Source organism: Apodemus sylvaticus, chromosome 6 (assembly GCF_947179515.1).
Source record: "Apodemus sylvaticus chromosome 6, mApoSyl1.1, whole genome shotgun sequence".
NCBI classification, from domain to species: Eukaryota; Metazoa; Chordata; class Mammalia; order Rodentia; family Muridae; genus Apodemus; species Apodemus sylvaticus.
The window spans coordinates 104,151,757-104,175,416 of NC_067477.1; positions in this window are offsets into that span (position 1 = coordinate 104,151,757).

Here is a 23,660-nt window from a genome sequence, read left to right on the forward strand (position 1 = left end):
CCTCTGGGAGTACAGGGTGATTCTTACCAGATAATCTGCTCCTGCCAGATCTCTGGCGAGTATCAGGAAGTGGGATCTTCCTTGTGACAGATGTGGCACAGGTCTACCACTTCCAATGGAACGGGGCAATGGTGGCGGAGCGGTATTAGACATTCTTAATAGCAGGAGAAACTAAACCAAAATGACCTGGAAGACAAGACATTGGATCGCAGAACATACATGTGTCTAAGTTGCCCAGTCCTACCTGACTTCCTTCTAGGCTGTATTCCCAGCAGTCACACATGTGAGTCCCTGTATCCAGATTTCCCACCCCCAACTCCTCATGCTTGAATATGCTTTGCATTTTTATAATCACTATTGAGTTTAAGCACACATTTAAATGTTTGCTAACAATCTGTATTTCTCACATCTAATTTGCCCACTTAGATTGTTATCCATTTGACTGACAATGGTTTATTTTCCCTGCCACTCTGGGGGACAGGGGGGAGGGAGAAACTAACTATTATTTAAAGTGTTAATGCTTTGTTTAATATGCTAAAATTGTATGGTTTTCTCTGAGTGAAGCTTGTAGTTTAATAGGTTGATTCATGTATATGTAGATTTGTTGAACTTATTATAAATTGATATATCTTGATTTATTTTATAATGTTTATTAATGCCGATACAGTAACCTGGTATCTAAAAATCTTGTACCTTTGTACCTCTGCTTTTTTTTTGTTATTTCTAAATTTTACTAGTCTCAATTATGAGAAAGATGGATGCTCTCTTATTAACTCAAATGCCAATAGCAAAGCAAGATAGAGTATTTTCTTTGCCAAGCTGGGTGACAGCCTACAATGGCGGGTGAGCACATTGTCTGATTCCAGAGGACAGTTTTTATAAGCCTAATGTAGACCCTTTCATCCATTTCATCATTGACTGAATAATGAGGAGGGCAATCTTAAATGTCATAGAAACCTTCTCTTCTTCCCCCTGCCACTTAAGGTTGGTTGGTTGTTTCTCAAGGGTTCCTCTTTACATTTATGTCCAGTTTATTAAGTTTTTTTTTTCAGGCATATGAGCCTACAGGCAAACTTTGCCTTTAGTAATTTTCTATTGTAAATTTCTAGTCGAGACCAGGTTAGCTAGAGCAAGACTTCAGTGTTTTATGTTTATAGTAATAGAATCTGAGCTGACTCAAGGTAGTTTGACTTTGAAATGCACCATCTGATTTTTATATCTTATGCAACCACTTTTTAAAGTTAAGAATCTTTGACCCTGAAAACTTTCTACACATTCACTTCCAGTTGGGAAAATTAATTCTTTGCTTGTACACAAAGCTAATTAGCTTCTGGTTGTCAGTTGTACAAACTTGTACCAATGATGTAGTGAATTTTGCCATATTATTATGATAGAATTTATGAATATTTTATTTCACCAAGCATCACACTTAGAAAGGCTCTTTTGAACAAATTATTTCAAATTATTTCAAGCTTTCAGCTAGGGAGTTTATATTTCCATTTGTTTAAATTTAAATATATAATGGATTCAAGCATATGTTATAAGCTTATGTTTAATATTATGGCTATTCATTTCAATAGCCAACTTTCAATTTTGTAGTTTTTGCTGTATCCTAGTATATATATATATATATATATATATGGGCTTATTTCTATTTTTATATTTGTACTATTGTCTACATATAGTTGCTACTGTATGTGTCAGCAGCATAAATTACTTGCAACATTTACTGTGACTTTAATAACAAATAATACTGATCATCATTACTTCTTTTCTGTGTTTTTTTTTTTTCAATTTTTCAATGAATAATCTGGCTGTGTTGGTTACTTGTCTTATTTCTGCTGTGAATTATCTAACAAAGCAAATCAAGGAAGGAAAACATTATGTTGGTTTGCAATTGTATAGATATGGTCCATCATGAGAGAGACATGGAGCGGGAGGCTGCTGGTCACAGCTCATCCACAGTCAGAAAGAAGAAAGAGAGGAATGCTGCTGTTTTGCTTGCTTTCTCCTCTTTATTCAGTACTGGACACTACCGCTTGGACAGAGCCACATTTAGGGCATACTTCCCACCACAATTCACCTAATCTAGATATCACACATGGATATGCTCAGAGGAGCTGTATTCATGGTGATTTTAAATCCCACAAAGTTGATGGTCAAAATTAAGAATCACACTTGCTTAATATTTTTCTTTACTATGCTGTCTAGAATATAAAGTCCGAGATTAAGTAAAGATGACAGCAACAAGTATCTATGAATTGTTTGTGATATAAAAGGAGTAACTTCTAAAATTTTAGCACGTCTGAGTTTCTTCATAGGTATTTTAGTAGAAACTCTATATTAAGGGAGTTCTCTCAATTTTTTCTTTTCAATAAATGTCAGCCAGAAACTAAAATGTAAGGAATGCCAGTACTAAATACTGTTATGACACAAAGCACTCAATATATTTATGTATTACTCATAGTCAGTGACACTGTCCTCTGAACCATTTCTATAAAGCTAAGAAATATTCATCTACTGTGAATCAAAAGTTCTCAGGACTATATTCCAAGCATCTATACATAGCTGCAACCAAAGATATGTGAAAGATTCTTTAATGCAGTATTGTTAGACTTACCAGGAAGCTGTGAAGAATAATTTATATTCTACAGAGTATAAATAATGCATTCTATGTTCAGTAGAGACACATACAATTGCTATGAAATGAATTTCATGTTCAGTGAGAGAGATAAATGCTATTAACATAATATTGAAAAAATAATACTTATACATTACTGTTTACCTTAAGAAAATGACTAAATTAATCTAAGGTGTTATGTGTATAAAGATAATAGCTATCTTTGCATAGGTTCTTAAAATACTTATTGAATGGTTTTATTTAAGCTAATTTAACTGTTAAATGTAAGGAAAATGAGGAGGGCCTTGAAGTCATTAATAACATTCTATTTCTCAACCTGGGTGATTATTACAGAATTGTGTTTGTCTCCACTCAAATAAATATACATATTTTCAAAAGTTTAAGCTTATTGAATGAGCAAATGAAGTGAAGGCTGAAATGTACTGTAAATTAAACTGAAAAGGAATCATTCTGCTGTGAAAGAAGGAGCTTGGTTTATTCTGTCATATTTTGTTTATTCCCTATTCCATTTCTAATGAGTGATGAGATTTGGGGGTGGGAGTCACATTCTTACTTTGAATTTCTGTTCCTAAGTTCTCAAAAATGAACTGTCCTAAACAATCCTTAAATACTCTTGAGTCCTACAATTCTGTAAAATAAGAACTTTCTGTGAAATTGCTCAAGTTTCTTCTATTGATTATTGGGGAAATCTGGATTCTTTGTTCTTTAGACTCAAGCATCACCTTTCTGGGTTTCTTTCATCCCTTTTTTGTGGCTTCCTTTGTGATCCTTCAACACAAATGGTCTGTAGAAAATCAATAGTCACTTTTCTCCTTCTAAATTGTTGTTTTTCTGACATGTATATATGTACGTGTACATGTTTGTATATAAGTATATATGTATATATATATACATATCTATTGTACTGGGTGTTTTTGTGTGTAAACTTGACAAAGCCTGGAGTTATCACAGAGAAAGGAGCTTCAGTTGGGGAAGTCCCTCCATGAGATCCAGTTGTGGGGCATTTTCTCAATTAGTGATCAAGGGAGGAGGGGCTCTTGTGGGTGGTGCCATACCTGGACTGGTAGTCTTGGGTTTTACAAGAAAGAAAGTTGAGCAAGCCATGTGAAGCAAGCTAGTAAGAAACATCCCTCCATGGCCTCTGTATCAGCTCCTGCTTCCTGACCTGCTTGAGTTCCAGTCCTGACTTCCTTTGGTGTTGAACAGCAATGTGGAAGGTGTAAGCTGAATAAACCCTTTCCTCCCCAACTTGCTTCTTGGTTGTGATGTTTTGTGCAAGAATAGAAACCCTAATATACATATTTTGAGAATGTAGTCTGTCCACAGTGCTAAAACAAAAATACCAATAAATAAATAAATAACCTGGATAGATTCTGAAGAAGAGAAAATAATTTATCATAATTCAGGAATTGTGAAATCCAACCAGCAAGCTAGAAGAGTAGTGAGTTTCTACACACAAGGTGGCCACCTAAAAGTCTAATGCCTCATGACTGACAGGAAGTGGTTCTCTCTGAGAACTTTTCTAGAAAGAGTTCATATCTCCTAATTAACTCACCAAAAGTCCCATTGCTTAGCACTACCATTTTGAGTGATCTTATGAATGCATCAGGGTTGAAGGGGCATAACATAAACATTTACACTGGGTCCAATTGTTTCTTTGGCACAAACCTATGCCCAAAGTTTTGGTTCTTTCTTTCTTTCTTTCTTTCTTTCTTTCTTTCTTTCTTTCTTTCTTTCTTTCTTTCTTTCTTTCTTTCTTTCTTTCTTTCTTTCTTTCTTTCTTTCTTTGTTATCTTCCTTCCTTCTTTCTTTCTTTTCTCTCTCTCTTTCTCTCTCTTTCTCTCTCTTTCTTTTTCTTTTTCTTCACTTGCAAAATTACAAATCGGACCATAGTAACTCTATCTAATGATCAATTAGTTATGTTAGAATGTGAATTCTGGACTGTGAGATTGGTCCATGAGACCATCAGATCCTCTACTGCTGGGACTCAAGTTCCAGGATGGCAATGAAGATTTGGGGAACACATATAAAACAGATCTACAGCCTTTTGTTTTTTTCTTTTCTTTTTATTGGATATTTTTCTTTATTTACATTTCAAATGTTATCCCTTTCCCAGTTTTCTTACTGGTAACCCCATATCCCATCCTCCCTCCCCCTTCTTCTATGAGAATGTTTCCACACCCACCCACCTACTCCTGCCTCTCCACCCTCAATTCCCCTACACTGGGGCATCAAGCCTTCACAGGACCAGGGGTCTCTACTCCCACTGATGCCTGACAAGTTCATTCTCTGTTACATATGCAACTGGAGCCAAAGGTTCCTCCTCGGTTGATGGTTTAGTCCCTGGGAGCTCTGAGGGGTCTGGTTGGTTGATATTGTTGTTTTTCCTATGGGCTTGCAAACTCCTTCAGCTCCTTCAGTCCTTTCTCTAAGTCCTCCTTTGGGAACCCAGTGCTCAGTCCAATGATTGGCTGCCAGCATACACCTCTGTATATGTCAGGTTCTAGCAGAACCTCTCAGGAGACTCCTTTCAGCAAGCACTTGTTGGCATCCACAATAGTGTCTGGCTTTGGTGAAAGTATATGGGATGGATCCCCAGGTGGGACACTCTCTGGATGGCCTTTCCTTCAGTCTTTGCTCCACACTTAGTCTACGTATTTACTCCCACGAGTATTTTGTTCCCCTTTCTAAGAAGGATCCAAGCACCCACACTTTGGTCTTCCTTCTTAAGTTTCTTGTGGTCTGTGAATTGTATCTTGGGTATTCCAAGCTTTTGGGCTAATATCCACTTATCAGTAAGTACATACCATGTGTGTTCTTTTGTGATTGGGTTATGTTACTCAGGATAATATTTTTTAGTTCCAACCATTTGCCTATGAATTTCATGAACTCATTGTTTTAATAGCTGAGTAGTACTCCATTGTGTAAATATTCCACAATTTCTGTATCCAGTACTCTGTTAAAGGACATCTGGGTTCTTTCCAGCTTCTGGCTAGTATAAATAAGGCTGCTATGAACATAGTGGAGAATGTATGCTTGTTATATGTTGGAGAGTCTTTTGGGTATATGCCCAAGTGATATAGCTGGATCTTCAGGTAATAAGATATCCAATTTTCTGAGGAACTGCCAGACTAAGTTCCACAGTGGTTGTACCAACTTGCAATCCCACCAACAATGGAGGAGTGTTGCTCTTTCTCCACATCTTTACCAGCATCTGCTGTCACCTGAGTTTTTGATCTTAGTCATTCTGAATGGTGTGAGGTGGAATCCCTGGGTTGTTTTGATTTGCATTTCCTCATGACTAAGAATGTTGAACATTTCTTTAGGTGATTCTCAGCCATTTGATATTTCTCAGTTGACAATTCTTTGTTTAGCTCTGTACCCCATCTTTAACTGGGTTATTTGAGTTCTTTGTATATATTGGATATTAACCTTCTATTGGATGTAGGATTGGTGAAGATCTTTTCCCAATCTGTTGGCTGCTGCTTTGTCCTATTGACATTGTCCTGTGTCTTACAGAAACTTTGCAGTTTTATGAGGTCCCATTTGTCAATTCTTGATCTTAGAGCATAAGCCATTAGTGTTTTGTTCTGGAAATTTTCCCCTGTGCCCATGGGTTCAAGATTCTTTCCCACTTTTTCCTCTATAAACTTGAGTGCATCTGGTGTTATGTGGAGGTCCTTGATCCATTTGGATTTGAGCTCTGAGATAAGGAGATAAGAATGGATCGATTTGCATTCTTCTATATGCTGACCTCCAGTTGAACCAGAACTATTTGTTGAAAATGATCTCTTTTTTTGCCACTGGATAGTTTTAGCAACTTTGTCAAAGTGACTGTAGGTGTATGGGTTCATTGCTGGAACTTCAATTCTATTCCATTGATCTTCCTGCCTGTCTCTGTACCAGTATCATACTGCTTTTATCATTATTCGTTTGTAATACAGCTTGAGGTCAGGGATGGTAATTCCTCCAGAAGTTCTTTTATTGTTGAGAATAATTTTCACTATCCTGGGTTTTTTTGTTATTCCAAATGAATTTACAAATTGTTCTTTCTAACCCTATGAAGAATTGAGTTGGAATTTTGATGGAGATTGCATTGATCTGTAGATTGCTTTAGACAAGATGGCTACTTTTACTATATTAATCCTGCCTATCCATGAGCATCATAAATCTTTCCATCTTCTGAGATCTTCTTCAATTTCTTTCTTCAGAGACTTGAAGTTCTTGTCATACAGATCTTTCACTTGCTTGTTTAGAGTCACACCAAGTATTTTATATTATTTGTGACTATTTTGAAGGATGTCATTTCCCTTATTTCTTTCTCAGCCACTTTATCCTTTGAGTAGAGGAAGGCTACTGATTTGTTTGAGTTTATTTTATACCCAGCCACTTTGCTGATGTTGTTTATCAGGTTTAGGAATTTTCTGGTGGTATAATATCATATTTTTGGTATAATATCATATCATCTGCAAATAGTGATATTTTGACTTCTTCCTTTCAAATTTGTATCCTTTTGACTTCCTTTTGCTTTCTAATTGCTCTAGCTAGAACTTCAAGTACTATATTGAGCAGATAGGGTGAGACTGGGTAGCCTTGTCTAGTCCCTGATTTTAGTGGGGTTTCTTCAAGTTTGAGAACATCACCCTGTATTCCACTAACCACTGTCCCTTCACACCTGCAGCTGAGTCAGGTGTGAAGTTGAGCAGTGTGCATGTCTTCCACAAGAAGCATGTAAGACTTCCTGGTAGCTTGGTTTGATGATGTGGCCAGGTTCTGAGAGATAAAATGTGATCTGAAGTGATCTTCAACTCCCTGTGTTCCTGAGGAGATGGGGTATGGGAAGGCCTTTTCATTCCCCCTTTTATAGCTTCTGGAATTGGGATGGAAAAGTGTGTGTTTTAAGACTGTGTGAACAAAGATAAAAATGCTAGGAATGTTGGAGGTCAAACTTGAGAGAGAGGCCACACAGCTCATTGTTAACAGAGATGCTTCCATCTACAAGGCAAAGTAAAATAACAATGTATTACTGTTACAATAAACAAACTAAACAACAATAAACCACTGTTGTTTAGGTTTTGGACATAAAGCCCTGAAAATGTATTCAACCTGATATATTCCTTGAGCTGTTTTTATACCCAAACTCTATGAGTAGGAAGCATCTTTCATACAGATACTAGACAAAACACTGCACTTATAACTAGGGCTTTTAATGTATGGTACCTACTCTTCAAAGTTTCACTTGTCTTCTTATTAACTCTGAACTGTAGAGTCTACAGCTCTCTGAAAATGCAACGCCATAAGAAAGAGGAGAGTATATGGGATCTCATAAAATTACAAAGTTTCTAAGGCAAAGGACACTGTCAAAAGGACAAAACGGCAACCAACAAATTGGGAAAAGATCTTCACCAACCCTACATCCGATAGAGGGCTAATATCCAATATATGCAAAGAACCCAAAAAGTTAGACCCCAGGGAACCAAATATCCCTATTAAAAAATGGGATACAGACCTAAACAAAGAATTTTCACCTGAAGAAATTCGGATGGCCGAGAAGCACCTTAAGAAATGCTCAACACCATTAGCCATTAGGGAAATGCAAATCAAAACAACCCTGAGATTTCACCTCACACTAGTCAGAATGGCTAAAGTTAAAAACTCAGGAGACAGCAGGTGTTGGCAAGGATGTGGAGAAAGAGGAACACTCCTTCACTGCTGATGGGATTGTAAGATGGTACAACCCCTATGGAAATCAGTCTGACAGTTTCTAAAAAAACTGGACATGACACTTCTAGAGGACCCTCCTATACCTCTCCTGGGTATATACCCAGAGGATTCCCCAGCATGCAATAAGGATACATGCTCCACTATGTTTGTAGCAGCCTTATTTATAATAGCCAGAAGCTGGAAAGAACCCAGATATCCCTCAATGGAGGAATGGATACAGAAAATGTGGTATATTTACACAATGGAATACTACTCAGCAATTAAAAACAATGAATTCATGAATTTTTTTAAACAAATGGATGGAACTGGAAAATATCCATTTTGTGAAGCGAGGTAACACAGTCACAAAAGAATACACATGGAATGCAATCATTGATAAGTGGATATTAATTAGCCCTGAAGCTCTGAATACTGAAGATACTATTAGCATATCAAATGATTCCCATGAAGAAGGAAGAAGAGGGCCCTAATCCTGGAAAGGCTTGATCCAGCATTGTAGGGGAGTACCAGGACAGAGAAAAGGGAGGGGGAAAGATAGGAGAATGGATGGAGAGAAGAGGACTTATGGGACATATGGGGAGGGGGGAACTGGCTAAGGGGAAAGCTTTTGGATTGTAAACAAAGAATATAGAAAATAATATATATATATATATATATGAGAGTGGGACTGGACCACTGTTTCTAGAGAAGTGACTGGAAGTATTTGGGAAAGAGGGACATTAAAAATGTACAAGTTAGTCATCTGAACTCATTAAAATCTTCTAATTAGCAAAATAAATAGCAGGATTCTTTGCTCTGAATAGTTTAAAGTGTTTTGAATTTCTCTCTCAGAGAAAGAGTAGATGAAGCGAATGATAAAACCCATGACAAAGAGCAGCAAAGAGAGTAAAGTCTAGAAAAGACCAAGAGGATTATAAACAGTTTCTGCAATGCAAAAATCAATTAGTCTTTGGGGCTGTGAAATTTACAAAATTGATCTGCATTAAGTATAATAAATTCTCAAAGGACATAAGCATCTTCACTCACACATTTACCCTCTGCTATTATGACCACAGATGGAAAAGGACACAGAGGATATTCCACTCATTAAATCTGTTATTGATTCACCGTTTGCTCTATGCTGCATATTCTTTCAATAGCTGGATGAACAACAAAATCAGCCATCATTATGATTCCATAAGAGAAAGAGTAAATAAACCAAACACGTCTTGTAGAGTTGAGTGGAGCTGAAGTGCTGCTAAGTGCAATCATTAATACTGGAGTGCCATCAAGAAGATGTGAACCAGAAATGGGCTAGAAATGTGCTATTTTAGAATGGAAGACAGGGTGTGCCTTTATGACATTTAAACAGAGATTTGAACTAAGTGGGGCGTGGCAGACAGCCATACCACAGAGATGACCCCACCAAGCAGAGTAATCAGTGACTGCGAAGTCTCTTGGGATGAACTCTTTCAAGTACAGATGGTATCTGCATCAGGAGCACTACTGCCCTCCCCTGCTGTGCCAAGAAAGACAATATGGGTATTACTCCAGGTCCTAGTCTCAGAGCTGCATGAAAACCCTGCTGATCCTCAAGATTAAGTCCAGGAAGAAAGCCAACTGCTGTGCTGTCTGTCTTACATTTTAGGTTTCCCACTTTTAGCCCATAACCTGTATCCTGGGAGAGATGTCAGGATGAACTAGCAATAAGAGAGACCCACCTCAGTGGTGGATCCTCAGTATCTTTAGATCAGGAGAGCAGATCCCCAGCTGTGGAGTGAGATCACCTGTGAAGAGGTTAGATGATTTTTCCACTTGAGTAAGCTGTTGGACTTAGCGCAAATCTATATTTACTGTCAAACTGTGTTTGTAGAGTCTGCAGTAACCTGCTTTCTTTCAGTCATGATAAATTTTGTTTACTGTACTTTTAATTTGATGACTCTGGTTCATAATTCACTGGGCTCATTGATCTTTCCTTATTGATCCAAGCACTATTTTAAAATATGCTCCAAATTTTCAGGTATCTTGTAGTAATTTATTGGGTTTTGGCATGTTTTGTTTCAATTAAGATTTTATGTAGAAGAATTAAGCAATAGTCTAGGCTAAGGGTATAAAAATTAGCACCTAAACTCTCTGGGCTCTCTAGATATCAATAACTTTTTATTGCAGCATAGATATGCTTGTATCTTTATTTGTAATTGTCTGTAAACAGGGGCATAATGAAAAGCCACAAAGAAGCATTTGGATTTAAAAGAAAAGTTAGAAAATGGGAAAAATACTCTGACTGGAAAGCTCATAAATTGATATCTATCTTTGGACTGCCTATGTATTTAAATCCTTAACTATAGTGTTTTATAAATCTAGTTCATAGTTTTCATTTATTTTTAGGAAAGCTTAAAAAAGTTTTATTTTCCCCTTTTATTAAAAAAGATATTATTTTCATTCTCTTTTTGTTTGTTCATTCGTTTATTTATTTATTTATGAATCTGTCCAATGAACTTCAAAAGAATGATTTGTTCTGCAGCTGTTTAGCACAATGTTTTTTTTTTTCTTGGTGATCTTCTTAGTGTCAATTAGTAGCAAAATGTGTAAGAGTGCTGTTCAAATTTTTCATGACCCTAACTGATTATGTGTGCAATGTTAAGAAAGGTCTTTTATCATGATGACGTGTCCCTTCTATTCCTGCATCTACTTCTCTACATTTTCTTGTGTATGTCAGCAACAATCTTTCTCATGGACAGTATTTCCACACTAGTAGTTTCAACAAGAAATTTTAATCCAAAGTTTGTTTACTGTAAACATTGTTATATACAATATATACAATATAGTTAGTAAATATTTTATTAATTCTTTGAGTATTTTATACAATGTCTTTTGGTCATATTCATCCCATACTCCTCCCCTCAAAGCTTCAACAGTCCACTGCCACCTCCACACTTCCCAATATGCATCTTCTTTTTAAAATGTAATAATGTATTGAATCTAACTTTTGTTATTCGTATACTACTGAGTGTGGAACAGTCCACTAGAGTGTGGCAGATCTGCCAGAATCTGTGTACCCTTGAAGGAATATCCATAGCCCCTCAGGCCGCTCAGCTATACAACTATCTATTAAAACTCATTCTGAAAATGTTGCATTTTAATCGGAGATTTTGTTCACTTATATTTGAATGCCATTATTGATCTGGTCATGTTTTAAATTCACATTCATATTTTTTAAGTGTGTTCTGTTTGTTGTTACTTGTCTCTCTCTCTCTCTCTCTCTCTCTCTCTCTCTCTCTCTCTCTCTCTCTCTCTCTCTCTCTCTCCCTTTCTCCCTTTCTCCCTCTCACTTTCTTCCTCTCATTTTCTCCCTCTCCCTCTCCCTCTCCCTCTCCCACTTCCCCTTCTCCTTTTGGTGACAGATTATTTTCAGTATTTTCATTTTCCTGTTGAATTTTTCTCTGTTTAGCCACTATTGCTCTAGTGACTAATATCAGGATTTCACATAGAATCAACATAATCTCTTTCTGGATGACTAATAAACATAAAAATCAAACTTCCCTCCTATTCTTTACACTACTGGAATCATAGATTTTTTTCCATTAAATTTACTGCAGAGTCTGTAATATGCCATTACATTTGCAATGAAATATTCAATCGTTTTAAAGTAACTTAAAAAAATTTTTTTTTCCATGCTTCACATATTTACCATTCCATCCCTCTGTTCCCTCTCACAGATAACTAGTTCATCTAGTGGACTGACTTAGAACTCAGACCCTTCAGAGATCCAGTTCACCCTCACTCCTTATGTGTACCTTTTCTGGACTAGACTTTAAATACTTCAGCAATTTGTAATCGGATTCCCTTTTCTTCCTGCCACCATTGTCTCTAAGCTTATCACCTGGTTGCCATTCTTATTCTAAACACAGTGTGTCTTTTCTTCTACTCCAAGTTACTTTAAGACTTTTTTTTTAATTAATGATTTTCTGAACTTGGGGTACAATACACTGCCCAGGCCTGCAGGGGTTTTCGACAAGGGACCCCAGGAGAGAGTGGCAGAGAAAATAGAGACAGGAGATGCCGCAAAGAAGGAGACCAAGACCAACTTTGTTCAAGGCCCCCAAAACTGTATTTTCTCAGGGAACTTATACAGGCAGGGAAGAAATAAGGCAAGTGGGATTTTCCATGTAGCTCGGGCATTCTGCCAAGGTGAATCTCTAGCAGCTGTAAGATGCCTTCTGGGAGGGCACAGTGACCATTGACCACCCAATCTCTCCAAGGTCTGTAGCTAAGCCTATCTTTAAAATGAACTCTAAACATTAAGTAAGGTAAGTTTGGCTCCTGGCAATACACCCAGACATGGAGATGGTTCTTTCTCCGTGTTCGTCTTGTGCGAACTTCACAGACATTTCTGCAAAAACTGTATAGTTTTTGATAATTGGAAACTTTTTATTCATCAGATACTATTGGTTTGCTTTCTATTTTGCTTTTTTTAACTTCTGCTTCAATTATATGCCTGTTTGCCCATTAGTCCACTTAAGTCTTACAGGTCATATATTTCGATCCATAGTTTTGCATTCAATTTCCCCCCCTTTTGCTGGAATTATTTTTTATCAGTTCTGTAGTTAAAACTCTGATATTGACCTTTCTATTTATTTTTATGTTTGCCAAATATATTTTAGCTAGAATTTAATTTAGAATCTATAGTGTTTTCTATTTTTACCTTTCTTGTCTCCATAAATTCTCCCACCCTGCATCTGACATCATCGATCACCCCTAAACATTATTTACTGGGTTTATGATAGCTATTACCGATCTGAATTGCTTGGTACTTAACCCCAAAGTCCATGATCAACAGCAGATGCTTGCACACACTCTGCTCTCCTCAGCTCTTCATAACCATGCCTACAGCAGCTTGGGGTCCAGGTAAGAGCTTGAAAGAAATATGTTTGTGAGTTTTAGGATTCACCGTGACCTCTGGCTTTTTCTTTTTCTTTTTCTTTTTCTTTTTCCTTTTCTTTTTCTTTTTCTTTTTTCTTTTCTTTTTTTTTTCTTTTTTTTTTTTTTTTTTTACATTTTTACCTCAACTCTCAAAAGCCATGATGGTGTTAATCTCAAATATCTGAGTTATCTGAGTCTTCCAGTGTTGCCACATTATACTTGAGTTCTATACCTGCATCTACAGAGTTTGAATCTAACACTCGTGGGAACATTATAAAAATGCAATATTTTTTTCTGTGAAGTTTCCTTTATTCATAGGCTGAATTCTCTTCTACTACTTGCCTGAGATCACTATCAGGAGCTGCCTCTTCTCTTTTCAGTTTATAATTATCATCAGCTGACACATTTGTAAGGTCTAACTTATTCTGTGGTACATGATTCAGAAAGTCAGTGTTGATGGTAGTTCTTTTTGGTGTTTTGTTTGTTTGTTTGTTTTGTTTTTGTTTTTTGGATAAGGAATTTTTTATTAGATATATTCTTTATTTACATTTCAAATGATTTCCCCTTTCCTGGTTCCCCCCATCTCCCCTCCCCCTGTTCTCCAATCAACCCCCTCTGTGTTACCCATGACTCCAGAGGTATAGGCAGTAGAGGACAGCCTTTTGGGACATCAAAGGGAGGAGAGGCCCCTGATGGTAATTCTTAGAAGTAAACTCTCCAAGCTCTTCTCAGTTTCTTAATATCCAAAGATGAGCATATCCCACATGATGTTGGTGCAATTCACCAGAAGGTCCTAGGTTTCTAGATCAGACTCTGAAAGCTCCGTGATGGACTGCGGTCTCAAGTAACTCCTGAATTTCTCCTATCAGCCTATGGTGGTAGAACAGGCCAGACCAAAATCATTCCTTTTAGAACTTTAAAGAGAAACTTGCTAGTAATATCAAGGCACTAGCTATAACTGAATTATAGCTTGAGTTCTTTCCATCATCTCTGCCCATAAAATGAAGCACTTAACAGTGTTGTACAGCAAACCAACGAAGTCATCTTGATAAACCCTTATTCAAATTAGTAGGACACCAAGCTCCCTGTCAGCAAAACCTATCATGTTTTATACTGTGATTAAAATCCACTTAATTTATATTCTGAGTGCTCCTATCTACCTTTTCTGAAAGGTCAGTTTGAATTCATGAACTTCATATCCAATGAGAAGATTAAATTCAATACAAGTCCAAGGCCCGGCACAGAAGTTTAGAGTTCTCTGGACTGGGGTTCCCTTTCTTGTGGAGAATGGTCTTTTAGAAAAAAAGGTGTTATTAATTTAAAACTTTATAAAAGTCAAAATACCTTGATCTGATTTCCTTCTGTGGCATTCATACAATCATGTCTTATTTTAATCCTTTTGTGTTTTAATGCTTCACAAAATTATAACTGTTTTAAGGCACATTGCTTTAGATTTACATTAGGTAATTGTTTTTATATCTAATGAATATGCAATTTAAACACTTTACAATAACTAAATCTGCTTATTGACTTCTATTCAGCCTTGACAGAGTTTCTCACATGTTAATATTATAAAACCTGATTTAAATAGCTCAGAACAATCTTTTGTTTTTATTTCTTCCATATTCTGTCTTTGAAATATTCTCTAAGAATGGTGCTGCTGGATATAAAATTTGGACACATTTTGGTTGTCAGTCTACCTGATTATTCAAAAGGTCCCAACTATTACTTTTAATTAGCTCAGAAAGTTTTATTTTGCCCCTGAAGTTGCCATTTTAACCTTTTAGATTGTCATCTTCAGTAAAGTCTTCCCTTTAGCATTCTGGATTTTCTTCTCTATCCCTATTTAAATTCAAATATTCTTTATAAAGCTCTATTGAGTTCTCAAGACCATTAGTAGATACCCTACTCCATGCTATCAAATCTGCCCATCACAAAAGTAACACTGTTCTAGTACAAGTTTCATCATGTCTTTTTATCCCAGGGTTTTGCTTGTCAGTTGTTTTATTAAACTCTTAATTCCCACAGTGAGTGATTCATAGACAACATTTAACAAATGCTTGCAGATAAATTTAATATCCTTCTAACAATAATAGTTTATACTATCTGACTGAGCATATGTTTAACACTTTCTTATCTTTGCCTTGTTTCACTGATTCAAGTTAAACTTAGCAGATAATAAGATGATCAGGTATTTAGACTGCTTTCTGTAATAAATGAGAACATTTAGTAAAGTATGGTAACTTTAACCAGGGAGGAGTGTATGTGTGTGCAATTGTGTGCACCTGACTGTGCTTGTGTGTGTGTGTGTGAGAGAGAGAGGGGGGGACAGAGAGACAGAGAGACAGAGAGAGAGAGATTTTAAAAAGTAAAGTAAGTCGCCTCTGAGGGATTGTTATTTTATTTGCACTTCAAAAGTAGGCAATCTTCAGATAAATACCCAACTGCCACCTCTCCCCTAGGACAGTCAATACAATGCTTCAGAGAGGCTATTACAGGTGCTGAGATGAGAAAATAAAGATCCTTGGCTGGCTGGCTAACTTGCCATTTAATCTAACTCATCTTCTCTTCAAAATTCATTTTGATTTCTACAGAGAATTAACTGTTACAAAATGACCCATATTAAGTGGAAGCCACAGCAAAGAATAGAGAAGGGATATAAAAAGCACCTTTTCCATTTTCTCCTTTCAAGACAACTAACCCACATTTTGCTCAAAATTTAGGCAGGGAGAAGGTGGGAAGTTTTAAAATTGCTAAGCCATATTTCAAAAAAATCTACTAATTGTTTTTATATCATTAGATATTTTCTTTATTTACATTTCAATTGCTATCCCCTTTCCTCATTTCCCTTCTGAAAACCCCCATCCCATCCCCCCTCCCCCAGCTCAGTAACCCACCCTCTCCAGCTTCCCTCGATCTGGCATTCCCCTACCCTGGGACAATGACTCTTGGTCGAAGGGCCTCTGCTCTCATTGATGTCCGGCCAGGCCATCCTCTGCTATCCATGTGGCTGGAGCCATGGGTCCCTCCATGTATACTCTTTTGTCTTGAATGAGAAGAAAGGAATTCCCTAGAGAAAGGAGGATCCAAAACTACTGAAAGAGAATAGTAATCAGGCAAAAAAGATTTACATCAAGCTTCAGAAGACAGAGTCAGAGAAATTACATTTTTGAAAGTGGTTAGGGAGAGCAAGTATCTAACTGGCTCAGCCACAGTGATAATATCAAAATAAAGAAAACCACAACATAACATGTAAGTAGCCTTTGATCATTCTGGTGGTGTATACTAGTTTTTGCGTTGCACAAAACTGAATTAACTTTGGATACAGTTAAAGAATACTCAACTAGAGCGGCGGTGGCGGCAGTGCAGCAGTGGCTGGTCCAGCTGAAGGGCCATCAGCAGTGGAACCAAGGCGACACAGGGTCCAGTTAGGCCCTGCGCCCACAACCACTGACCTTCGCTGACCAGCCGGGTGGCAAGCAGCTGCAGTCCTGCGGCGCCTTTCCTGCATGGAAGCCACTTCAGAACTCGGCCTCCCACCAGTCAGGAGAGGTGCATCCATCTTGGGTTCGGGCTCCAGGGATCGGACAGACTGAGGTACACAAACATAATCCGAGGCCAACACCTCGGTGGTCTGAGCCCGACGGGCGTTGGCCTGCACCCAGGCCCTGGGCTGGTGGGGGGCCATTGGGGTGCCAACCCAGCCAGGAGGTTTTTTGCCCAGGCCAGCGCGCGCCGCCATTTTGCCTGCAGGAGGACAGAGAGCTCTGGCGGGCAGACCTGTAACAGGCTAACAAAGCAGGGGTCTAGGCCCCAAAAGGCACAGGACTGACCCCAAGAACTGGGCGGCTTGGTGGGCCATCTGTGAGTCATCCCGCCCAGGAGGTTGTTAGCGCAGCAGACTCTCCTGGCGCTTTCAGGGAGCGCGGGCACGCACGCCCACCATCCTAGTCACCTGGCTGACCCAATTAACAGTCATAGCCCTAGGGGAACTTTGCTCGGACCTTGGCCTCCCAGGATTTTGCCTGGACTCAGGGACTGGGCGGCCAGGCTAACCTTGTGTGCGCCAGACCGGTTGGCAGATCGGCTGCCCAACGGAGTGAGCAGAACACAGGGGAGGTCACAGCAGCATACACCGTCGGCACTCCCTGGGGGTGCACACGGGCTCCATCTGGTCCACAGACACAATCTGGGGCAAGGCCTCAGGCAGAAGCCCTCAGGTCTACTCTCTCCGCTTCCGGATCCAGATCAGCCTGGGCAGCAGCACCACAGCTCCAAGTCCTGCAAGAGGCTAGCTGGGCTTACGGGCGGCCAGTTGGGAGAAGTCAGTGTGCTCCAGTGAATCCAGCAGGCCCCAGCGGGAGCCTTCGGGTGCCTGCTTTGGGATCTGAACAGCCTGGGCAGCAGCACCCTGTCTACAAGCAGTGCAGGAGGTAAGCTGTGCACCAGAGGCCAACTGGGAAGGGGCAGCTTGCACTGGTGAGTCCAGCACTGACAAGACAAACTAACACGAGTGAGAACTAGATGGCAAAAGGCAAACGCAGGAACGTCACTAAAAGAAATCAAGGCAATATGGCAACATCTGAACCCAATTCTCCTCTACCAACATGTCCTGGATACCCCATCACACCAGTAAAACAAGATTTGGATTTAAAATCACTGGTCATGATGCTGGTACAGGAACACATGAAGGACATACTTAAAGAAATTCAGGAGAAAATGGATCAAAAGTTAGAAGCCCTTGCAAGGGAAACACAGAAATCATTGAAAGAAATCCAGGAGAATACAAAAGCCAACAAGGAGGAAATGCAAAAAACACTTAAAGAAATACAGGAGAACTTTGGTCAACAGGCTGAGGTCATGAAAGAGGAAACGCAAAAATCTCTTAAAGAAATACAGGAGAACTTTGGTCAACAGGCTGAGGTCATGAAAGAGGAAACACAAAAATCTCTTAAAGAATTACAGGAAAGCACAAACAAGCAAGTGAAGGAGCTAAGCAAAACCATCCAGGATCTAAAATCAGAAGTAGGAACAACTAAGAAAACTCAAAGGGAGACAACTTTGGAGATAGAAAGCCTTGGGAAGAAATCAGGGGACAGAGATGCAAATATCAACAACAGAATACAAGAGATAGAAGAAAGAATCTCAGATGCTGAAGATTCCATAGAAACCATGGACTCAACAGTTAAAGAAAATGCAAAATGCAAAAAGCTTGTAACCCAAAATATCCAGGAAATCCAGGACACAATGAGAAGACCAAACCTAAGGATTATAGGCATAGATGAGAGTGAAGATTTACAACTTAAAGGGCCAGCAAATATCTTCAATAAAATTATGGAAGAAAACTTCCCTAACCTAAAGAGAGAGATGCCCATGAATATACAAGAAGCCTACAGAACTCCAAACAGACTGGACCAGAACAGAAATACTTCCCGTCACATAATAATCAAAACACCAAATGTTCTAAACAAAGAAAGAATAATAAAGGCAGTAAGAGAAAAAGGCCAAGTAACATATAAAGGAAGACCTATCAGAATCACAGCAGACATTTCACCTGAGACTATGAAGGCTAGAAGGTCCTGGGCAGATCTCATGCAGACTCTAAGAGAACACAAATGCCAACCAAAACCACTATATCCAGCAAAACTCTCAATCACCATAGAAGGAGAAACTAAGATATTTCATGACAAAACCAAGTTTACCCAATATCTATCCACAAACCCAGCCCTAAAAAGGATAATAGGAGGACAACACCAATACAAGGAGGGAAACTTCACCCTGGAAAAAGCAAGATAGTAACCTTTCATCAAACCCAAAAGAAGTTAAGCATTCAAATTTAAAAAATAACATCAAAAATGATAGGAAGTAACAATCACTATTCCTTAATATCTCTTAACATCAATGGACTTAATGCCCCAATAAAAAGACACAGACTAACTGAATGGATACGTAAACAGGACCCTACATTTTGCTGCTTACAGGAAACACACCTCAGGGTCAAAGACAAACACTACCTTAGAGTAAAAGGCTGGAAGACAATTTTACAAGCCATGGTCTCAGGAAACAAGCTGGAGTAGCCATTTTAATATCAGATAAAATTGACTTTCAACCCAAAGTCATCAAAAGAGACCCTGAGGGACACTTCTTGCTGGTCAAAGGAAAAATACAAAAAGAAGAACTGTCAATCCTGAACATCTATGCCCCAAATGCAAGGGTACCCTCTTTCGTAAAAGAAACTTTATTAAAACTAAAAGCACACATTGCACCTAACACAATAATTGTGGGTGACTTCAACACTGCACTTTCCTCAATGGACCGATCAGGAAAACAGAAACTAAACAGGGACACAATGAAACCAATTGAAGCTTTGGACCAATTAGATTTAACAGATATATATAGAACATTCTATCCTAAAACAAAAGATTATACCTTTTTCTCAGCACCTCATGGTACCTTCTCCAAAATCGACCATATAATTGGTCACAAGACAGACCTCAACAAATATAAGAAGATAGAACTAATCCCATGCCTCCTATCTGATCACTATGGAGTAAAAGTGGTCTTCAATAGCAACAGAAACAACAGAAAACCCACATACACGTGGAAATTGAACAATACTCTGCTCAATGATACCTTGGTCAAGGAAGAAATAAAGAAAGAAATTAAAGACTTTTTAGAACACAATGAAAATGAAAACACAACATACCCAAATCTATGGGACACAATGAAAGCAGTGCTAAGAGGAAAACTCATAGCCCTGAGTGCCTCCAAAAAAGAAAATGGAGAGAGCATACATTACCAGCTTAATGACACACCTGAAAGCCCTAGAACAAAAAGAAGCTATTTCGCCCAGGAGGAGTAGAAGGCAGGAAATCATCAAACTCAGGGCCGAAATCAATCAAGTAGAAACAAAGAGAACCATACAAAAAATCAACAAAACCAGGAGCTGGTTCTTTGAGAAAATCAACAAGATAGATAAACCCTTAGCCAGACTGACCAAAGGGCACAGAGAAAGTATCCAGATTAACAAACTTAGAAATGAAAAGGGAGATATAACAACGGAAACTGAGGAAATCCAAAAAATCATCAGATCCTACTACAAGAGCCTGTACTCAACACAACTGGAGAATCTGGAGGAAATGGACAATTTCCTTTACAGATACCAAATACCAAAATTAAATCAGGACCAACTAGACCATCTAAACAGTCCCAAAATGCCTAAAGAAATAGAAGGAGTCATAGAAAGTCTTCCAACCAAAAAAAGCACAGGACCAGATGGCTTCAGTGCAGAATTCTACCAGACCTTCAAAGAAGAGTTAACACCAATACTCTTCAAACTATTCCACAAAATAGAAACAGAAGGAACACTACCCAATTCCTTCTACGAAGCCACAATTACGCTGATACCAAAGCCACAAAAAGATCCAACAAAGAAAGAGAACTTCAGACCAATTTCCCTTATGAACATCGATGCAAAAATACTCAATAAAATTCTTGCCAACCGAATCCAAGAACACATCAAAACGATCATCCACCATGATCAAGTAGGCTTTATCCTGGGAATGCAGGGTTGGTTCAATATACAGAAATCCATCAATACAATCCACTACATAAACAAACTCAAAGAACAAAACCACATGGTCATTTCATTGGATGCTGAAAATGCATTTGACAAAATTCAGCATCCTTTCATGCTTAAAGTCTTGGAGAGAACAGGAATTCAAGGCCCATACCTAAACATAGTAAAAGCAATATACAGCAAACCGGTAGCCAGCATCAAACTAAATGGAGAGAAACTTGAAGCAATCCCACTGAAATCAGGGACCAGACAAGGCTGCCCCCTTTCTCCTTATCTTTTCAATATTGTACTTGAGGTACTAGCTCGGGCAATTCGACAACATAAGGAGGTCAAAGGGATACAAATTGGAAAGGAAGAAGTCAAACTATCATTATTTGCAGACGACATGATCGTCTACCTAAGTGACCCAAAGAACTCCACTAGAGAGCTCCTACAGCTGATAAACAACTTCAGCAAAGTGGCAGGTTATAAAATCAACTCAAGCAAATCAGTGGCCTTCATATACTCAAAGGATAAGCAGGCTGAGAAAGAAATTAGGGAAATGACCCCCTTCACAATAGCCACAAACAGTATAAAGTATCTTGGGGTTACTCTTACCAAACATGAAGAAGGAAATGGAAGAAGACCTCAAAAAATGGGAAAACCTCCCATGCTCATGGATCCGTAGAATCAATATAGTTAAAATGGCCATTTTGCCTAAAGCACTATACAGATTCAATGCAATACCCATCAAAATCCCAACTCAATTCTTCACAGAGTTAGAAAGACCAATTATCAAATTCATCTGGAACAACAAAAAACCCAGGATAGCTAAAACTATTCTCAGCAACAAACGAAAGTCTGGGGGAATCAGTATCCCTGACCTCAAGCAATACTACAGAGCAATAGTGTTAAAAACTGCATGGTATTGGTACAGTGACAGGCAGGAGGATCAATCGAACAGGATTGAAGATCCAGAAATGAACCCACACACCTATGGCCACTTGATCCTCGACAAAGAGGCTGAAAACATCCAATGGAAAAAAGATAGCCTTTTCAACAAATGGTGCTGGTTCAACTGGAGGTCAGCATGCAGAAGAATGCGAATTGACCCATCCTTGTCTCCTTGTACTAAGCTCAAATCCAAATGGATCAAGGACCTCCACATAAAGCCAGACACTCTGAAGCTAATAGAAAAGAAACTGGGGAAGACCCTTGAGGACATCGGTACAGGGAGAAAGTTTCTGAACAGAACACCAATAGCGTATGCTCTAAGAGCAAGAATTGACAAATGGGACCTCATAAAATTACAAAGTTTCTGTAAGGCAAAGGACACCATCAAGAGGACAAATCGGCAACCAACAAATTGGGAAAAGATCTTCACCAATCCTACATCAGATAGAGGGCTAATATCCAATATATATAAAGAACTCAAGAAGTTAGACTCCAGAAAACCAAACAACCCTATTAAAAAATGGGGTACAGAGTTAAACAAAGAATTCTCACCTGAAGAACTTCAGATGGCGGAGAAGCATCTTAAAAAATGCTCAACTTCATTAGTCATTAGGGAAATGCAAATCAAAACAACCCTAAGATTTCATCTTACACCAGTCAGAATGGCTAAGATTAAAAATTCAGGAGACAGCAGGTTTTGGAGAGGGTGTGGAGAAATAGGAACACTCCTCCACTGCTGGTGGGGTTGCAAATTGGTACAACCACTCTGGAAATCAGTCTGGTGGTTCCTCTGAAAACTGGGCACCTCACTTCCAGAAGATCCTGCTATACCACTCCTGGGCATATACCCAGAAGTCTCCCCACCATGTAATAAGGATACATGTTCTACTATGTTCATAGAAGCCCTATTTATAATTGCCAGATGCTGGAAAGAACCCAGGTATCCCTCAACAGAAGAGTGGATGCAAAAAATGTGGTATATCTACACAATGGAGTACTATTCAGCCATTAGAAACAATGAATTCATGAAATTCTTAGGCAAATGGATGGAGCTAGAGAATATCATACTAAGTGAGGTAACCCAGACTAAAAAGGTGAATCATGGTATGCACTCACTAATAAGTGGATATTAACCTGGAATACTGGAATACCCAAAACATAATCCACACATCAAATGAGGTACGAGAAGAAAGGAGGAGTGGCCCCTGGTTCTGGAAAGATTCAGTGAAACAGTATTCGGCAAAACCAGAACGGGGAAGTGGGAAGGGGTGGGTAGGAGGACAGGGGAAGAGAAGGGGGCTTACAGGACTTTCGGGGAGTGGGGGGGCTAGAAAAGGGAAATCATTTGAAATGTAAATAAATTATATCAAATAAAAAAAATAAAAAAATAAAAAAATAAAAGAATGAGAACATGGAACTTTGATTGGAAAAAAAAAAAGTATACTCAACTATTTCTCATTAGAATAGAAGGAAGAAGAAAGATGCAGGCTGGATCCAGTCAGGGCTGGGCATGGCAGAATTGGGCACCACATGGCGGTTGGGGTTGGGTATCTGATCCTAAGTCTAAAAGGGACAAGAGAAAACCACAATGCTTAGGTAAAAATAATAATAAAATAAAATAAACAATGGCGATACAATCTGACAAGCTCAAGTTTGAACACGCTGGCATTACCAAGGTTCCAAACCTTCTCAAATCTAAAATCTGAGGTTGGAGCTTGGGCTTGAAGGCTGGAGATATGTGCAGGGAGCAAACAGTCAGGAAGAGTCAGGGAGTGGCTGAGGGCAATTGCCTGAAATAGAATTTGTTTTCAAGCTGTTTTCCATGTTCCAGCCACAGCTTGAAGTGCAGCTTTTAGCGCCAGGAGTGGGATGCATAAAGCT